The following is an 18982-nucleotide window of genomic DNA, read 5'->3' as shown; positions in this document are numbered from 1 at the left end:
ACATGTACACACACATGCATACACATTTGCATGCTCACACACACACATCCATGAACACACATATACATGTACAAGCATGTAAGCTCACACACATGGCCCAGGTCCCAGACTCCTTGTTATTACACATTCTGGCCTTTTCCTTCCCAGCGAAGCTCCATGGACAGGAATGCATTTTCTTTACTCACTCCCCCACTCCCCCTCTGAATGCCTGCAGTGGCTCACCCCTGCTTAGCTGAGGGGCTGTGGAAGGCCTTCAGGCCATGGGAGGCTGGGAGCCTCCAGGACCAGGGCACGGGGTGCCGTAGCCACTGTATGTGCCCTATCTCTCACCTTTACACTTCTAGTCACATCTTTTTATTTGCAAAATAAAAGATTCACGAATCAGAGAGCTATCTTACTAAACTTGGAAGCTAGAACACAGTTACAGGCGTATCCTCCAGCACTGACTCTCGTGAGGGAACTCCATCCCAACTGCCTCCCCCATCCCTGGAGCACTCTTGGTGTGTCCTACCGCCTTCACCTGCCCAAGGGCCTCTCTCAGGGCAGTGCTCTCCTTCCATCCGTCCCTAGCCCTGAAATTCCTGCTGTGTAATTAGAGTTTACCTTTTCTCTAGAAAGATGCCAAGTAAAATCACAGGCTACTAAATGCAACCTGGGCTGATGAGTATTACTTTCTCGGTAGATGCCTGAGCAAGGGGAATTCTGTTAGTCCTCCGTCCCCCTCCTCTCGGGAGAGTGGAGATAATGCCTTTACATATCGTCAGGAATTGTTATAGCATGCAACTGCCTGGGGGGACTTACTTCAAATTAAATGATTTCTATTTATGTCTTCAAAGACAGAGAGAGAAATGATTCAGAACCACATTCTTACATTTTCTATGTTGCAGAAACCTTTAATGAGCATTTAATACGTGCCAGGGATTTTGCCAAAGTCTATGGGGTGGGGAAAGAGAAAAAGGCTCTTTAGATGAATTTGGTTTGAAGCTTCAAGGAACTCAGGGTCAAGGGGGACGCTGGTCATACATACAAATTATGAAAAAGGAAGGCAGTTGTTAAAATGATGAACTGGGAAGCTGTGAGGCAGAGGTGGGTTCCTATTCCAGCAGATGGAATCCCAACCATATGCAAGCAGCAAAACGAAACTTAGGCTTAACCAATCCGACATTGCCTACAGAACCAGATGATAGGGCCGCGTGGTGGTCTCACCTCAAGGGAGACAGCAGCGACTTTACTCTGTCCCCTCTGGCCCTCACCTTCCCCGGGTGTACAAGGCTCTGCATGGCCCTGAGAAAGGGTCTCCAGTGGTCCCTGGGCAGGCCTCGGTCACATTCACTCTCGCATCCCTCTGATCACAGACTGCCGGACAGAGAGGACGTTCCAGCCTGCAGCAGCCTCGGTCTCCTGTAAAAACAGAGGCCTGGGCCACCCAAGTTCTGTACTGTTTCCTCGTTTGAACATTTTCAAGTCCAGGCCCTTCGAGAATTGCTCTTTGGTGCAGTTGAAGTCATTCTCCTGGTGCCTTTGTGCAGCCATCTCCTCAGGCTTGGGAATTACCCTGACCCTAAATGCCTCTCTCCCCACCTTCCTCATCTGTGTTTGTTTTCCCAACCTGCTTCCTTGGAAACCGTGCTTGGGTGCGGGCATGTATATCGCCACCACTCTTAATAGGAGCTGAGCCTGTTATAATGCAACCTCTCTCGCTGGAATGTGGGGACAAGCACGGGACCATCACAGACAGGGGTGGGAGGAAGAGACAAAGACAATGAAAGAAAGTTGTAAACTACAGAAGAACATGTACTTGTAAAAAGGCAGTGATTATGTTAGACAATGGCGAAGTGTGTAATTAAAACCAAGCACAGGTTTCTCAATCCGTTTCCCAGTGGAGGAAAATGGTGAGGCGCACAAGAAGCTCAGCATTTGCATTAAATTACTCTAAAATTCAGAGTGTGAGCCGCAAGGAAACATAGCAACACTCTAGTCCCACCAACTCCTCTAACAGCTGAGGAGCCTGAGGCTCAGCGCCACCCAGGGGCAGATCAGCTCCGCTCTGCACCCACCTCCTTGGTGACACCGTGGGGACAGAGCAGGACACGACCTGTGAGCCGCCGATGAAGCCATTTCATCCAGGGAGCACTCATTTCGTGAACACTGATAGGCAAGCAGTGAATAAGCAAGATGTTTGATCTACCCCCCAGGAGCCTTTTGCCCCTAGCATGGATGCCCGTTCGGGGTTGCACCTGCCTGGGGCGGGGGGCCAGGGGCAAGAGAGAGACCAGCGCCACCCAGGCCTGGGCAGTCTGCCCTCCTGCTCAGCACAGCTCGGAGCGGGCTGCAGGGTGCCTTCCCCCTCAGCATGTTGGTTATGTCACAGTGTCCTCCTCTCTTTCTGGCTCCTAGAGAGCAGCAGTGGTCCCCCAAAGTCCATCGTCACCAACCTGTATCCAAGGAGTGAAGAGAGAGAAGTCCTCAAACCAAAGCCCCTCTGCCGCCACTATTTTGGGAAGGCAGCATGATGTCATAGACCATCTGTAAAGAACAGTCCTGAAAGCTGGGCAGACGCAGCCGCCCTGAGTCACGTGGTCCTGCCGGCAGGGAGAAATTAGGCTGGGTAGGGCTGTGGCCAAGTCGCAGTCCTGCAACAGTGAGCTGAGCCCATGGAGCTGCAGGGCTGGGTCGGGGGAGGTACCCCAGGGGCCGGGGCCCCATTTGAGATGGCCGAGTCACACATTTTGGGAAGAAATCCTATTTGTCCTCACACTGAGCAAGCTGAGAGCACCCCTTGAAGTGTCCCACTCAGCCCCGCCTGCTTCTGAACGTGCGGCTCCACCTGCAGGTTCACCCCTCCCTTGCTTTGCCCAACCATATCCTCACCTTTTCAGGATCTAGCAGAGATGACGTTTGTCTGACTCCTTCCCAGGAGGCCCGCTTAAGAGGCTCACTTGTGACGAGGGGGCTGAATCAGGCCTGTAGTGGTCAGCTAGGGCTGCCACGACAAAGGGCCACAGAGTGGATGACTGAAACGACGGAAATGTGTCCTCTTACAGTCTGGAGGTTGGAAGTCTGAGATCAAGGTGCGGGCAGGTTTGTGCTCTCCTAGGCTTGTAGATGCCATCTTCTCCCTGTGTCCTCACGTGGTCACTCCTCTGTGTGTGTCCCTGTCATCTCCTCTTCTTACAGAGACAGTCAGTTGAACTCGAGCCCACCCTAATGACTTCATTTTACCTTAATCACCTCCTTAAAGACCCTGTCTCCAAATACAGTCGCCTTTTGAGGTCTTGGGATCTGGGCCAGGCCCCAGGACTCCCCCGAATGCTCACTTCTGCACGCTGGCCCCTGGACTTGTGCTGGGAATGTCCCCCCAGTCCCAGGCACCCCCTTCCTAACTATCGAGCAGCTCCTCTTTCCTCAACAGCCATGTTCTTCCACACGCCTCCCCCCCTTAGACGAGCCCTCCTTTCTCTCCCTGCCCCGCTGTGTTCTGTTTGGCGGCGAGTTTTCCTCCGGCCCCCGTTGAGTGCCGTCTCCCACTGGCAGCGCCCGGCCCTCCCCCAGCACTGTCCCCTTCCCTCTCTTCCCCCTACAAGGGAGGATAAACATTCCTGCCACCCTCTGAGGGCTCCGTAACTGAGCCTCTGAAATAGACCGACAGCAGCCAGATGACCAGGAGAAAAGGTGTACACATTGGCCGCATGCACAGGGGGCATGTGACAAAGGAAAAGTAAATATGCCCCAAACCAGTGAGATTTAGGAGCTTATGTGCCCTCTTCACAGGAGGGGGGAGGGGAGGGTAGGCAACTGGTGGAGAGTAAATGATTTTGGGGGAAATAGGAATGGAGCCTGAGAAGCCTGGATGATGGTTTGTGACAAAGTTTGGGTGTGGCGTGGATTCCTGGCCTCCTCTCCTGTGACGAGGGTTAACCTTCCCTGGTGGATGGCACTCCAGCGGGGGGACTGATGACAGCTGAGTTCCTTTTGGGGGATTTGTCTCAGGGCAGGTAGGCGAGCTCAGAGAAAGCATCTCCCTGCAGTTGCTGTTTTTTTAAGTGCCTTCAGTTTGAAGTAATTAATAAATAAAAACAGTAGATTTGGGGATGGCATCTCCTGGCCTCCTTCACCCTGCACGGGATGCATTTCGTATCTTTAATGAAAGAGCTCACTTACTTAGCGCACTGTTTTCAGAGAGTATGTCCAGAGGCCGTTTCTGAGAGGTGGAAGGCCCTGCCACCCACCAACCCTGCGAGAGCCCGGGCCGCCCCTGCTTGTGTCGGCCTGAGAGCCTGCCTGAGGGACGCGCCCGGAACCAACAGATTCCACCCTCCCGTTTCCCAGAATCTTACTATAAATTCCTGGCCATTGCCAAGAAATGCTATGGAAATAAAAATAAATGAATTGGGGAAGGCGGTATCAGTTTCAGAGAGCACTGGACAGAGTTGAGAGGATTTTCACTATTTCCCAGGCAGTATGCGTTTGCATTCCCGTCTTTGGTTCACTGGTTTAAGAAGAAGAAATTCCATGCCCGCAAACTGGCACGGGAGGTGAATACAGCTTTTCGGGGCGAGGGGAGATGCATTTGTGTCCCATGTAGACGGAGCGGGAAGGAGCCGGGACGTGGGGGCCAGGAAGCTGGTGCTGTGGCTCCTGAGGATGAGCACGCCACGACCTCACACTGCGCTTCCGACCTCTGAGCAGCCCAGCTGCGCCTGCGGCACACACTGCGGAGCTTTCAACGTCAAACTCAATGGCACTGTCTGAGGTGTGCCATTTCTTGGGGGAACTGGGTTTCATTTCCAGAACAGAAGTTTAAATCCGCCCAGCTTTAATTAGCAGGGCCCTGTGCCATGCCCCACACTCGGAGGGGTGATTTGAGATAAAACGGCCGCCTTCTGTCCTGGAGGGGCTCAGGGCTGGGCGGAGACAGTAAACACAGCAACTCGGCCAGGACAAGTGAGGTGCCCTTCGCGACCGGTCAGCCCCGTGCTGTGAGAGAGCCACAGCGCTGTGGGGTTCAGAAGTCAGTGCAGGGAGTTCTGGTGAAGAGAATGGCTGTTAAAGGCTGCCCGCTGTGAAAGAATAAGATGTCACAGAAATCACACTTGAGCGTGTTAAGATGCTACAGCTGCAAATGTCCCAGGGCCCAGGGAACAGTGGCTGAAACCCGAGCTGCTGCTCTCACTTCTAGGGCGGCCCCAGGGGCTGCAGGTGTCCCAGCGAGTCTCTTCCCACTTTCAAGAAGTCTCGAAAGCACCCCGTCTTCGAGGCAGTGCCACAGGAAGGGAGGCCGTGGGACAAAATCGGGGCTTTGCCATCTCAGCGCTCGCTCCTTTTGTCAGGGCGCGAGTCATTTGGCAGAAGCCCCGAAGCTCACCCTTATGTTCTATCAACTAACCAGGGCGCACGCTCACTCCCACGCGGAGCCCTGTCCAAGGCGGGTCGCATGGCATTGGTCACACCCTGTCCACCGGCACGCCCACGCCCTCCTCTTCACAGGAACCCCACACACTGCCTTGGTCATACCCCGTCCCCATCGAGGAACCACGTTAGGGGCTTTTATAAAGAAGAAGGGAGCAGAGGGTTTGCTTGTTAAAAAAAAGAAAAATATCAATAGTGTGAGACCACGGGGAAGGAGGTACTGAGCCTTTATAAAAACAATTTAAAGAGCGTCAGGAACATCACTCTCCTTAAGAAGTGACTGCATTATATTCGTACAATAATCTCAACACGCGAAGGCACCTGGGTGCATTCTCTCAGAGGCTGGCACCCAGCCAGCTTCCAGCAGAGACCACGGCAGTGGCTGCCTGGTGTGCGAGGAGGGGTCAGCTGGGTGGCAAAGCTCCCCTCCCCCACAGAGGGTCTTTGGCCAACGCCCATGAGCTTTCTGTCGGCCATCAATTCCAGAAGATCTCTTCCCCCCGCTGGAGCCAGCAGGATTGGCCACAGCAGTTTCCTACTCTTCCTCAGGAGCTCGGGTGTCTCTGCAGTCTGGACATGGGACTGCAGGGAGGTCCATCCTTTTCAAGTTTTCCCAGTAAAACTGTCCCTACTGTCCTTTCCTTTTGTCACCAGCTAGTACTTTCAGGAGACAAATGGAGCAGGACCCAGACAGCCCACTAGGGAGCAGGTGCGGTGGCAGAGCCCTGTGCAAGGCGAGGGTGTGTAGCGGGGAGTCCTGGGGTGGCAGGAAGCTCTGGCGGGGCAGTCCCAGGTGTGGCAGCGAGGAGGGTGGAGGTGGGACACAGCTCTGAGGCGGCTGTTTGTGCTGGTCTGTACCCAGCAACTGGCCCAAAGACAGAGCTGCAATGAAGGAGACTTGGAGGTGCCCTGCAGCCTTGTCCCCTGTTTCAAAATGTGTTTTTTAATTATTCAAGGTTACTGAGGCCGACAGATCAGGAGGTGGTTGTCATTGGAAGATAGTTTGTGCCTCACAGTTCCTAAGGGAAGGGGACCTGCCACGCCCTGCAGGGCTACATGGGGAGCACAGGGCTGGCCAGGGGCAGAGGGAGCCTGGGAAAATGTGGGCAAGAGCTTCGACTGTGATTTCTATGGGAAGGAACAGGAGTGGCAGTAAAAACAGGCTTAGGATCAGATGGTTTGAATAGTTTCAGAGTGCTAGGGCATAGGGGGTGTCCCCAGTTGTCTGGTACCCAGCCCTGGAGTGATTAGGGCAGGCAGTGAGTAGCCCAGGGCGTGAAAGCCATAAAAGGGGCGGTTGGGCTGTGGGCTCTGGATTAGTTGGTTGGTGATTGAAAAGTGCGTTTTGGGGCGAGTTGTTTGCTATCTCTAGGATTGGCTAACCCAGGGAGCGCTGTCCCTCAGGGTCAGCAAGGCCTCAAGTGTCAAAGCATCAGAAAATAAAAGACATGGCTAATATACTACAAGCCTGGCAACCTTGGTGTCCAGCTTCTAAGTCAAGTCAATAGGGGCCATGTCCCTCTGCTTAGAGGCAACTAACCAACCCCCAAATAGCGGAGCTACCGTGGAGGAAACTGTCTCCCCCTAGGGACGAGTAATCATTAGATAGTATGGATTAGAATAGGAGCAGAGGCGAGTGGGCCTGGTGGCTCCAACTATGGTCTTTAAGGGCCAGGACTGAGATGAGCAGATGGTGCTTGATGACATCCTTGCACTAAAAGAGCATCATCAGATGGTGAGCCCAGTGTCCTCAGAAAGAAAATTCAACTGATCTTTTTCTGCTTTGTTTCTGATCAGTTTCTTGCTATCACATACACAGCTAGAACATGAAAATAGAGTAGGATAATGTGCTTTGGTGACCAGAATTGTCTGCCTGTGTATTACCATTGACATCAGGCAACTTTCAACACACTGGTGTGTGCAAAGATGTATCCAGATGTGCGGGGCCCAGAACAGGAAAGAGACGTCCAGCCTGACCCTCTGCAGCACTGGGGCCCAGATGGATGCCATTTGTCCCTCCAGACTGTGGGCTGCGGTGTGTCCCCGGGGACTCCGGCCCTGCTGTCTCTCCGGGCCTATGCCATGCACCCCCTGGGGCTCCTCTTCTCTCCTGCATCCTTGTCTTCCCCTGTCGGGCCCCACCCTGTTCCCTGGCCCAGTGGGTGGTGTGGGGAAGATTCTTCTCTGTGTTTCTATCGAGCATGTGGCTTCTTGCTCTGCACGGCTGGCTGCTGACCCTTCCCAACAGGCCCCCAACCCACGACTCCCCTAGAGCTGGCACTTCCACAGCCAGGGTATATTTTGCTTTCAGAGGCAAGATAAGGATTTCTTGGTCTTTGCTTGGAAAAAGATTCCAATAAATCTTCTGGAGAGTCTTTTCTGGGGCAGAGGAAGGGAAAAAGACAGAGAGATGTACGAAGATGGACAGCAGGAGAAAGAGAGACAGAGAAGAAGAGACAGAGAGAGAGAGATGGAGGGAGGCTCAGAGGAGCAATGCTTGGCCACCAGGTCCCGATTGAGGGGTGGGGACGGCCTCCTCTCATGCCTGGGGGTCTGTCTCACTACCTGTGTGAGAATGGCCTTGGGGCTCATGAAAGAGGGCGTCCGGGGCTCATGAAAGAGGCTGCAGGGCATTGGCCCCCGGGCTCACTCAGAGCCAGGCAACCTGCTTCACCCGGCAGCGCAGGAAGGATGTCAGGAGCAGGACAAGGGACTCCAGGCTGCATTCAGTCATCCTCTAACACAATCCTGCGGCATTGTTCCCCAATCACAGCCCCATGGACGGAGTGGCTCTTGTTATCTGACCTTCCTGTGAATGTCTGGGCGCTCCCCGCGCCAGCACGGCCTCTTACATAAGAGGGTTTCAGAAAGGAGCCCTTTGTGCCAGCAGGCAACGAGGACTTATCCACATCCAAGCAGGTCGTCCCCACCTTTCCTCATTCGCGGAGCCCATGAATGGCAGGGACGGAGCCTGCAGTGGGAACAAAGGCCCATTCACAGACGGTCTCCAGAGCTCCTGCGGGAAAGCGGACTCCAGCCTGCACACGGCAGCGCGCTTCCCTCCTGCCCGCTCCGGACGTCCTGGCTTAATCTGCAGCGTGACGCTGCGGCCCGACCTCGAATTGATTTTCTGTTGTGGGAAAAACGTGTGGGAAGCGTTGCCGGTGCTTTATTCAGGACGTTCTCACAGACGGGTCCTCAGGCACGGAGTGGCTGGGCTTCCCAGCTTCACCAGGCTCAGCAGAGGTGCTGGGGACCTTCTGGACTCTTCTCCACCATCGGAACACACACGGCGGGCTGGAGTTAAAGAGCGAAGCACTCTCCTCGCCTCTCACTGCCGTGCCTCTTCCTGCGCGTGGCCCGCACCCGGGTCTGAGTCCACACTGCTGTGTTCCCATGGGACACCCAATTCCTCCTCTGTCCCCTGGGCCAATAAGAGCTCCCACTCCCTTTTCCCTCAGATTCTGGCTCTTTCACCAATGTCCCCAACGAGATTAGACACTGGCAATGCTCCAGGTGACCTGAGTTATTTGCTTGTGTGCTTTCATCGCAGCTGTAATCTGACATGCACGTCTCATTTTTCTTTATTATCATACACCCGCACTGGGAAGAGACTGCATCTGTGTCTGTTCCCCACGCAGCCCTGAACTAGCACATGTGGCCCCAGGAACAGTGGGACTGGGCCAGGCTGTCACTCCCTGAACCTCTGTCTTTTCCTCTGAATGAGCTTCATACATCATGAGCACAGGATTCTTTTTAATGGACTAAATAATCTAATTAATGCAGTAGAAGAAGTTAGTGGAGAATCTAACCGATCCGCCTAGACAGTCTGGGAATCTCCAGCCTAGTATCTGTCCTCCTGCCTCTACTTGTCACTTGGCACTCAGGGTTTTGTGTGTAAGCTCTGACTCAAGGAAGAGCACTAGATTCACAATCTACTTCTAATCTAGTGACCGGTTCAGTTGATAGTGATCCCTGTCATCAATATAGCAAATGTTCAGCCTCCTCTCATGTGGTTGCAGGAGTGAATTTACTTAATCCTCATAAACCACGCCATGCAGTGGGTGCCCGCCATTCTCACCTGCAGTTTACATTTTGGAGAGCAGAGGTGCCCAGATGCTCAGGAACCAGCCAGGCCACACGTCCCGGGGAAGCCAGAGCCGTGGCCAGTGGGCGTCTGCCTCGGCCACGTCCTCGGCTGCCTCACTCAGGTACTGCTAGCCGCAGCCTTGGGAGTCACGTGGGAGGCTGAGGCCAGAGATATTTCTTCAACTGAACATTTAAAGAAAGAACTTTGGAAATAAAATAGTAAATGAGTTTTATAAAAAAGAGATTTGGGAAGATAAGGAAAGGTGTTGCTTTGCTGGGTATAAGGGAAGCTGCGCCCCTCATGAAACCTCAGCTCTGAGAGGTTAAATCTTCCTTCCCGTGAAAGGCGTATTCACGACCTGGGTTTGAGATGAAACGTAGCCTGGTAATCTCCCTGAAAGACAGCACCAACTTGGTAAGACAGATTTATAAAGGGAAAATGCTGTTGTATTCTAGGCGGGTCTGCCCCATCCCACCTGTGAGCTCTCGATTGGGCTCACGTTGACAGTCTCTGTGTCTGGGTTTTCAGACCCACGTGGAAAGCCGCTGCTGTCCTCTTTGCGGGGCCCAGGACATGTTCTGGTGGGGATTTTGCTTTTCTTACGGTCTAGTGTCTTTGAAACACCCTTTTCCCCTATTATTCTGTTATTATTGTCTTATGTATTTCATAGGAAAATGAATATTGTTTGTTAATATTTCTGTTAAAATATTGCATAAATTTTTGCCACCAGGGTTTTGCATCCTTTTAAAAATTCTATGTCATGATCTTCCTTTTATCTGACTTTAACTTTTCAAGATTTCCATGTGTGTGGGAAACAATAACTTTTTTTGTCTATAAATCCTGACTACTCTCTAAGGAAGGAAGTTGCTCTTCTGTAACAACTGTGTCAGTATTTCCATTGCCTCATACTTAATGAACATGTTTCATTCATCTGTTGCAATTATCTTTTTTTTTTCTATAACAAGCCAGGTTTTAATATAGAACAGTTATCCCACGATTAATTAAAACCTTCCAACTCACTATTCTTGGAATATCTTTTACAATATTAGTACTCTGTAGATGACTTGTAGCTCAAAACTGAATTTTATTGTTACTACTGCAATAGTTGGAAACAATAAGGTGGGAGGAGTGATATATATTCAGCTCCTGGGAAACGTGTGGTATACCCCATTCCCGAAATCCTGGCCTGCTGGAATTTCCTCATTCTTCGAAGTCAGCCCACAGGATGAGGATGTGAGGGAATGAGAGGTGGAGTTTACCGTCAACCTTTCTGAAATGCTCCTCTCCAGCTGCTTTTTGGTCTCTCCCTCTGCTTCTGTATGGGCTGAAAAATAGCTCGTTTTTTTCTATGGCACTTACATAAAACAGCTGGATGTGACAGGAGCAAGAGCAGTGAGGCTGCAAGGACTGCCCGCTGATTCGAGTATGTTGGCAAAGATGCTACCCTGTGTCTATGAGTAAGACCTGTCCTGTCCCCAGGCTCCACAGTGGAGGGGCACGGGGAGTTTCAGTGCAGCCTGTGACTAAGGGGGTGCAGCTCCTGCAATCAGCAAGGGGCGATTCATTGTGCCTCTGGGTTTGTGGAAGTCCCCCTAGAAGAGGTGACATTTCCCTGATGAGATATTTGCATAGCAAGGGGACCTGGAGGTGGGCAGAGCCATCCAGGAGCGGGAAGCTGGGTGCAGAGAGAAAACGGACTTTGCCAAGTTTCACCTGGGGCCGGGTGCGCAGCCCTTGGTGCTGGCAAGGAGCGTCCATCAGTCATCCGAATTCAGAACCAGACTAATCATGTGTCACTTCAGGTGTGAGCTCTGTGTAGCAGTTTCTCCACAGGGGTACAGTGTAAGCTCTAGTTTACCAGAAATGGTCTCATAATTTCCCAGTTTCCTATTTAAGAGCTTTTTGACTCTTAAATGAACTAGAATCTTCCAGTCCTTTTGTATTACTGATCTTGTGACAGAGTGACTCTGACCAGGTTACTCTTCTGTTCGGGAGACAAGAGTCCTGCTCAGAGCAGGAGCTAGGTGGGCCCCAGGCCTTACCCTCCACACGCACCCTCCCTCCATCCCTCCGTCCCTCCCTCACGTGGGCACCACCCCCGCCCCTCCTCTGCAGGCCCCTCGTGTTCCTGTGAGGCCCCAGGGCCTGCCCCGAATTTCCAATGGGCCTCTGCTCAGTCTCCTTGTCATTGCCCTTTCATCCGTCCATGGGCATCTTGGCTGTTCCCACACCCTGGCTATTGTGGATAATGTGGCACATTCCCACAATGGAACACTATTCAGCCTTCAAAAAGAAGGAAATTCTGTAGTATGAGACAACGTGGGTGAGCCCAAGGGTCGCTGTGACGGGCTGAGTGAAACAAGCTGGCACACATGGTTCCGCTCGTCTGAGGAATCCAACACAGTCCAATTCCTAGAATCAAAGGGTGCAGTGATGGTTACCAGGGGCTGGAGGGGTGGGACAGGGAGCCGCTATGCAACAGTCATAAAGTTTCAGTAGAGCACAAGAGGAGCTTCTAGAGATGCGGTGCTGTTCCACATCACACCTGTCATCAACTACGCTGTATTGTGCACTTAAGAATTTAGGAGGCTAGAATCTCATGTTAAGTGTTTTTAACCACAATAAATTTTTTAAAAGTCTCCTTTCAGCAATATCTTCTCCACTCACCCTTTGAGAATTAATCTCCACCCCGCCCAGCGTTTCAGACCCTTCCTTAATTGTTTTCTCCCTAGCCCCCACCCCATTTCCTGTTCCCTATATATTACATACACTGTTTTATTTTAATCTGTTTCACTGCCTGTCTCCCCGCCTCCCCAGGATGTGAGCTCCAGGAGGACGGGAAGTCGTGCGTCTTTTGTTTTCTGTAGCATTCTCAGCACCGATGGCTTTGCCTGGCATGGTGTAGGACTCAGTAAGTCATTGCTGAATGCAGACATGGATGAGTCATGATAAATTATTCACCGATTTAACCATAATGAATTGAGACCCAAGGTGAGAAACGAGGGCTCCCCAGCCTGCAGCGTAATGGTGCCGTCCTTCAGGCCTGTGTGTGACGCTGGAGTGTGCACTGGCTCAGTGCCCAACCCTCCCAGCTCCCGTCCTGCTGGGCTCCGGGGGAGGCAGGGCCAACAGGGCGCATGTCTGCATTCCTGTCCCTCATTTCAACCTGGGGCCAGCTGACTGTGAGCAGAGGGCACAGGACTTTGGGGTCTAGGCAGGTTATTATGAGGCCACTTGGGCTTCACTTTAACCAAGGGAGTCTTATTCTACACCAGGTACCCACAGAAATAACTGAAGAACTGTAGGTAGGGGGCACCAACCCAGCTCAGCCAATGGACTCAAGGGTGCTGGCAGGGAGCCTGGGAAGGGCTCTGAGGGGGCCTCTGCCCACAAACAAATAGCATAAATGCACACACTTAGTGTCTCTCCCATCTTGATATTTGAGCTAGAAAATTGGCAAGTTTTTTATAGGATCAGAAATAGAAATAAACACTAAGAGAGTTTTTAAGCCTTTCTAGTAGTGTGTAACTTTGTTAAAGTATCACAAGCTCCTATGCCGAAAGGACAAGAGAAAGCCCTGGGGCTACTTGGGACCCTGAGTGACCATTCTTCTTCGACTCCTATTCTCCAGGGCCAGTTCCTGACCGCCTGGCCTGCATGTGATTCCCACCAAGTCTAGTGCCAAGTGCCAGGGGTGCCCTCACAAGCACTTCCACCCCATGTCCCTGAGGTCACCGGCGTGAATTCCTTATGCTTGCAGCCAACAGTCTGCGTGAAGCCTGTCTTTGGGTTGCACCTGTGCTGTAGAGGACCAGGCAGCCATCCCTGGGGTGGGGGGTCAGGAGGGAAGGTGGGCTGGGGGCAGATCTCCAGGCGTGGGCCTAAGTTCTCAGAAGACAAAGGAGGAAGGTAATGGGCACACTGCAAAGAAGTCTTCATTATCTTAATTTTCATGAAAAAATCATTCCAGAAAGGAGGACACCAAGTTGTGATGCAAAGCCGAAACTTTGATTCCAGAACCCAGATTTAAGTGCTGTGTCCTCTGCTTTAGTGACGGCTCCAGCCTCTTCATAGAGCAGCTGGATGGGGTAGCATGGTCAGAGGAGAGCCATGTTCCTGGAGAAATTGTCTTAACTCAGTGGGCGATTCGTTTCATAAAACAGAGCTCCGTTTGTTAAATGCTGACTCCCCGTCAGACCAGCAGTGCGGCTTTCTCATCTCAATCCACAGTCCTCCCCACCGCCTTGCCAGGTGGGTACATGTGGCCGTATTTGAGAGACGGGAGACTGAGGCATGAAAAATAGGATGAGTGTGTTCATGGTCACTGAGATTGTAGGTGACAAAGCTGACATTCAAAGCCAGGTAGCCTGGTGACTCTGATTTCTTTTCTTTGTTCTTTTTCGCCACCCCAGGGGGCTGGCTGTGGGCTGAGCAAGGTCCCCTACACGTGGACAATGCCCACGTTCAGACGGTGTCAGCCCAGGAGAGACGCTGTGTGGAGCAGCAGAAGGTGAAAGTGCCATTCAAGATGGATAATGGGGAGTCACTACCCATCCAAAAGGGAGGAGAGCGCCTTTGATGACTCGAATCTGGGGAGTCACCTGAATGAGGTGATGCCTCATATTTTGAGTCTTGAAGAATGACTAGGAGGTGGGTGGGAAAGGGATTTCCAGTCTGAGGAACACTGTCATCCTTGAGTTTGGTAGCATTTGACTGGTTGCCAGTTTTTTCACCTTTATTTTTTCATCAGGTATTTACACAGCAACTTTCATGGAGTGATTTAGATAAAGCAGACAGAGCTGGGGAAATGTGCGCTGGACAAGGAGAGGGGCTGGCCAGCCACGCACAGAGCAAAGGATGCTGGGTGCTCTGGGCCAGCTCCTGGAGGGTCATGACGAGCAGACCCCAGACCCCCCTCCTCTCTGTAAGAACCCACGTCATTTAGCAACAAGCTGCTAGAGAAATCCAGGGAAAACTCCAAGCTGATTCTTTGAAAAGGTGAGTAAAAGAGATAAATTTCTAGCTAGGAGAGAGAAGAGAGGAGAAAATGGGGACGGAAGAGGGAAGAGAGAAATATGAAAGGGGCACCGATAGAGATCCTACAGAAATGAAAATGAAAATAAGGGGATGTTTGGAAAAACTTTATGCCAATAAATTTGACACCATAACTGTCAAAATGGAGAAATTATTTAAAAGACACAAATGCCTAAACTGGATGTTATTCTAACAATAATAAAAAGCCACTGAAAGTTGTTGTTCTGAACTGACTATAGGGCAAGGTGGGTGTGAGGGCCAGACCCCCTAATCTGCAGCAACCCAGTGAGTGTGGACAGGTCCCACTAGGAGGCTGGAGACAGCTGAGTGTGTCAGGGACCAAAGAAGAAGAGGAGTCCCTGAGGATTGGAAATTCCGGGGAAAGCCGTTTCTGGTCCGGGGACCTAGGGGCATGAACGTGCATGAGCATAAAGGGTGTGGGGAAATAAGCATTCGGTTTGGGGTGTCAAGGGTGAGTAATTACTAGCCAAATGTGGAGAAATCAGTAGAGAGTTGCTATGCTAATCCTGTGCAGGAGAAGTGTTGGGTAGGAAACATGAGAATTAAGACAACATCAGCACAGCGCTGGCTTCAAAGCAGAGAGGGAAGTGAGAACAGGAGGAGACTGAGCCTGCATGTTTTCAGGGATTGGGTCAAGGAAGGAATGAGGTACAGGAGAACTCAGCCAGGGCAGGTGGTCCTGATGGTGAAGCCAGCAGAGCAAAAAGTGATGTGTCTGCTATGTCAAATGTGGCCCAAAGGCCTGTATAATGAAGACTGTATGATACAAAGTTCTCATTAGTTTTGATAAAGTGAAATTTATTAGTGACTCTGATGAGAGCATTTTCACTGGAAAGAAGGAAACCTGGCATGGTGGAATGGGAGAATGCTATCCCCCAAACTTGGAGACATAGAACATAAACAATTCTTTCAAGGGGTTCATTACAGAAGAAAGCAGAAAAAGGTAGAAAATATTTACACTATGTTAACACTCTGAAATAGGGACAAGTGCTGTAAAAGTGAGGGGTGACGTGGATAGTAGGCCACTGTTGATAATGACAGGGTTGAATTAGAAATGTTCAACTCTAAAATTTCTCACAGAAATCAGATATGCACAAAAAATTATATTTTAAATGCATTATGGGATTTCTTACATTATGGAGTGGATCTTTCTACAGTACAAAACATCTTTTAGCAAGAACTGAGCTCTGTGATTTGTCTCCCTTGGAGCCCACTTTCCCTACACCAGGCTCGCTGACCACCAGGGCGTGGGTGACACTGAGCCCAGCTCCCTGCTCGTCCTGGGTGACAGCTCAGGGACCGCTGTGCAGCTGTGCTCTATAGGGAACCCTGCACTAAAGGTCAAACGGAACCTGAAGTCATTGTAGCATCAAGGAATGTGTCTGGATGAACATTAGGCATTTTCCAACAGCTTATTTTACAGTGATTGAGACATTTCTTGAGAGAAGGTCTAGAATTTAGAAATCTTTTGGCATTTCTGGCTTAGCAGAGCTTTTTCCATTCAGAAGTTCTTCCACTGCCTCATTATTTTTAAAATAAATGTTTATGGAAAGGCATTGTTAAAGGAAAACAGAGTTTACCAATTATTTCTATTCTGATTCTTCCCTTTAAATCCAATAATCTTTCACGTTGGACCTGTCTGAGTATTTTCAGTGTTGATCAACACTGCTTACCAGTGATTCACATTTATACATGAAATTGATTTCATGAGTCATCTGTGTAGGCATGTAAGAAACTTTGGTTTGATAGTGTTACAAAAAATATAATTAATTCTTTATTTTTCTTTCTTAGATATTTATTGAACGCAGCCATGTAGCAGGAACTGTGTTTTTTAACGGAGATTCAAAGATGGCTGTGGGTACAGTACTGCCCTTCAAGATTCCAGAGTCCAGTGTGGGAGACAATCACAGAAGCCCACAGCAGCGACTCCAGGGGTGAGGAGCAGGTGCGGCTACTCAGCATGTGTCAGGCCCTCTGCTAAACACTGCACCTGGATTATCTCTCCACCAGCAAAAGTTCATGCTATTATTTGCCTTATATTTCTAGATAAGGAACTCGAGGCTCAGGGAGGTTGAGCTGCTTGTCCACGATGTCACACAGTTGATGAGTGACAGAGGCCCATGTCCCCAAAGGCCACACTCAGCATGACGATCCTGAGAAAGCCAGGTCAGCAGCCCTGAGGGAAAGTTTAAAAGATAAGTGGAAATAGGTCCAGAGAAGAGGGGTCGTGTTAGGCAGTCAGGTGGGCGGGAATAAAATGATGACCATGTGGAGGTGGGAAGTGTTGACAGGAGGAAATCTCATTATGCAGAGTCGCTGGGCTGGAGAGGCAGGGCGGGGAAGGGCATGCTGTGGGGCTGGAGAGGGGCAAGGGACTTGGGTGTTTTTTCAGGAAGATGGAATCTTGTCTAGTGGGCATTGGGGAAAGTATTTGGTGTGGGGGAGAGCATGCTTTACAAAGAACATTCCAGATGCTCCACAAAGATGGGATTGGTGAGGGTGAGAACTAAAGGAATAGATAGGAAAGTAAAAATGGATTGAACACGTGTAGAAAATAAAAATGATGCAGCATGGAGATTGCTTGTCTTGTCTAAGGGGTGTGAAGGTGGAAGGAATTAGGAATGTTCCCGATTTCCCTGATGTGCTCCTTGCTCTTTTCCTTATAACACAAACATAACTCCTTTTACGCACAGGACAAGTCAGTATTTGCAAACACTGGTTCTGGGTCCCCGTCTGTGCTTCTCTGTAGGAAACATTCCCACCTCTGTCATTATGCTCCTCCATTTGTTTCTTCAGTGGAAATCTCACCTCTCAGTCTAGATTCCATACTTCCCCAAACATAGCCATGGTGGCAAAAGGTAAGTTTTTTGCTTTGTTTCTTTTGTTTGGAAAGTTGTTTTATATTTTTAAAATTTCCTGACAATCTACAGCTGCACAGATGCAGGAAACAATGTTGATTTTGATTGATGCCAAGTGCAATGGCAGAATGGGCTCCTGGTTAACAGTGACTATGTTAGGAGAGATCTACTGTGGACCTTTCTACTCTGTAACCTTGGATTCCATTGGGAATTGAGAGCTGAGAACATTCCATCCCAAGTTTAGACTGTTTTTCCCCTCCCCCCAATTTACACACCTCTCTGTCTCCCTATGGGACCGTAGGAGCTACTTGGAGGCAACAAGCATGCTTCATTCTTACCCAAAGACTTAGGGCCTACATGGTATCTGGAGCATAACTGATGTTCCAAAAAAAGTGCTTAACCACTTCAGTACCAGCATCGACTACAGTTGATAGCCACAGTTAAATGCGCATAGTGACTTTAGTCGACAGCCATGATATGACTTTTCTAATTTTTCATTTATCAAAATAAAATTGTGAACATTTAAAAATAATGTAATGAAAACATATATGTAGATATTACCTATTCTGATTTACATTATAAATAAAACTGCCTATAAAGTAAAACAAGCTTTCAGTGCTTTAAAGCTTTCCTCATCACACAAGAGCAAAACAGATTCATCATCAATGCACAGCACAAACTATCATGTGGACTATGAGTGCTGGCTGTGGACAAGGTTTTTCTGCCAGTGAGCATGATACCGAAGTGGTTAAAAAGCATATGTCCAGCGTATACACACACACACACACATGCACACACACATGCACGCACAAAACCATCTGTATTGGCTTGGGTTCTCCAGAAAAAGAGAACCAATGGAGTGGGGAGATTTATTTTAATGAATTGGCTCATGTGATTGAGGGGACAGCCCTGATACCAAGCCAGGAAAAGACACAACAGAAAAAGTAAACTACAGACCAATATCCCTCATGAACATAGATGCAAAAATCCTCAACAAAATACTAGGGAAATGAATCCAAAAGCACATTGAAAAGATATTTTAATATGCTCAACTGGGTTTCATCCCAGGGATGCAAGGATGGTTCAATATTTGTAAATCAATAAATATGATTCACCACATAAATATAATTAAAATTGAAATCCATGTGATTATTTCAATAGATGTAGAAAAAGCATTCAATAAAATTCAGCATCACTTCATGATAAAACCCTCAACAAACTCAACATACAAGGAACATACCTCAGACTAATAAAAGTCATATATGTCAGTCCCACATCCAACATTATACTGAATGGGAAAAGTTTAAAACATTCCCTTTAAGAACTGGAACAAGACAAGGAAGCCCACTTTCACCACTCCTCTTCAACACAGTACCAGAAGTCCTAGCCAGAGCAATCAGGCAAGAGAAAGAAATAAAGGGCTTCCAAAATGAAAAAGAAGAAGTCAAATTATCTGTTTGCAATGATATGATATTATACCTAGAAAATACAAAAGACTTCTCCAAAAGGACATCTAGAATTGATAAATGAATTCAATAAAATGTCAGGATAAAAAATTAATGTACATAAC

The sequence above is a fragment of the Microcebus murinus genome, chromosome 9 (genome assembly GCF_040939455.1).
Source record: "Microcebus murinus isolate Inina chromosome 9, M.murinus_Inina_mat1.0, whole genome shotgun sequence".
In the NCBI taxonomy this organism is placed as follows: domain Eukaryota; kingdom Metazoa; phylum Chordata; class Mammalia; order Primates; family Cheirogaleidae; genus Microcebus; species Microcebus murinus.
The sequence above is the reverse complement of the archived record's forward strand: the minus strand, read 5'-3'. Positions refer to the sequence as shown.